The sequence below is a fragment of the Xyrauchen texanus genome, chromosome 40, assembly GCF_025860055.1.
Source record: "Xyrauchen texanus isolate HMW12.3.18 chromosome 40, RBS_HiC_50CHRs, whole genome shotgun sequence".
Taxonomy (NCBI): Eukaryota; Metazoa; Chordata; class Actinopteri; order Cypriniformes; family Catostomidae; genus Xyrauchen; species Xyrauchen texanus.
Genome location: NC_068315.1, coordinates 32,039,669 through 32,041,510, shown reverse-complemented (window position 1 = coordinate 32,041,510; position 1,842 = coordinate 32,039,669).

Here is a 1,842-nt window from a genome sequence, read left to right as displayed (position 1 = left end):
TAATTCTTTTCATCCCAGAGCTGACCTCTTTATATTATAAACAATTATTGTAAGTATTACAATAGTGTTTTTTTAATTTTTAAATTTATCAAAATTTAATTGGAAACCTGCATGTTCTTTAGTGTGTGTTTGTGTATATATATATATATATATATGTTTGTATTTTTCTGTTATTTATATTTCAGTGATCTGAACATCTGTTTCAATTACTGTACTTTGAAATGTGGAATTAAAACGCCAAAAGGAAATTTGTCTGGTTTGATCAGTCATTATTTTTGATAAAATTTGATAAAAAAAAAAAAAAAATATATATATATATATATATATATATATATATATATATATATATATATATATATATATATATATATATATAGGCCTACAATAAGCGGCGGCAGATCGCTCGAAAATAGCGTTTGCCTCCGACGCCCCGCGGAAGGTCCGCCTTCGATATAACGGCGGCGGAACAGCGGATGGCCAGCGGGCCGGCCGCGGAACGAAGGTGGCTGCCGGCGGTGCGCCGTCAAACGTGTTTGCGATATCGCCATTCTGCCGCTTCTACTGCCTCCGGAGCACCGCCAGCGGCCCGCCGACTCATTGCTATCTGGGTTTGTGAGTCCTGCGGGCAAAAATGTTTTTTTTTTTTTAAAAAGATCCCATCAATTTAACATTGTGATGACTGTGATTATATCTCTGGATCTGAAAGTCATAGACACTTGAGGTGGGTTCTTTTGACTCAGGCTATCAAGCAGCCATTCACTAAAACCTAGTATCTTACTAGCCATGCCTTAGCAACCATCCAGGGAACTCAAGCAACATTACCTAGCCATATCTCTGCAGCAGAACATCTTAAGAGACATTGGGGTGGGATCTTTTGATTCAAGACCGTGAACTTAGGGCCTTTGTGGGCTCCTTAAGACCATTGAGGGCCCCTAGTGGGCCACTTAAATTTCTTGGCACCAGAACATCAGAGACTTGGGGGTGGGCTCTTTGGATCTGGGACAATGTAATAAGGCCCTCAGTGGGCCTCATGAAGCCCTTGAGGGCTCCTTACACATATTGGCACCCGAACATCATAAAGACATTGATGTGGGCTCATCTGACTTGAGGCAGTGTACGGAGGCCCTTAGTGGGCCCAATGAGGCAGTATAAAATGTTGGCATCAAACTTGTATTTGAGTCATGGGGGTTGGCTCTTTTGACTTAGGACACTTAAAGGTTGCTTGCTAGCCTATCTATCTTACTGTATATCTTTCTCTGTCTCACTCAATCCACCTATCAATTTATCCATCCACTAACACCCTAGCAACTGCATATTAACGGCATATCTCATCACCAGAATGTTGTAGAGACGTGGGGTTGAATCTTTTAGCATGTGACAGAGTCCCTTTGTGTGGACCATGGGTCCCCTACCATTTCCCAGCACCAGAATATCTTATATGGGGATTGGCTCTTTAAACATGTGATAGCATAGTGTCCCTTTGTATTCAACATGGGGATCCCTGAGGGCCCCTAGATTCCACTGACTTATATCAGCACCAGAATAGCATAGAGAGGTTGGATCTTTTGACACAGGGCAGCATACCAATTACCTTTGTGGTCACTTCTAGATCTCAGCAGCATAATGTTATAGAGTCATGGGGTCCCTTTGAGGGCCACTACCATATTTCTTTACCATATCATTGGGTCTATCTGTCTTACTGTAATTAGTTTCTTTGTCAAGCCAGCATCAAAATTTGTCTAGACAATAAAGTCAGATGAAGAACATTTTATTTAAGTTATTTAAGTAAAACTAACAATGCATTTTTAAAAACTACATTACCTTAAGTAATTATGTAAGCAG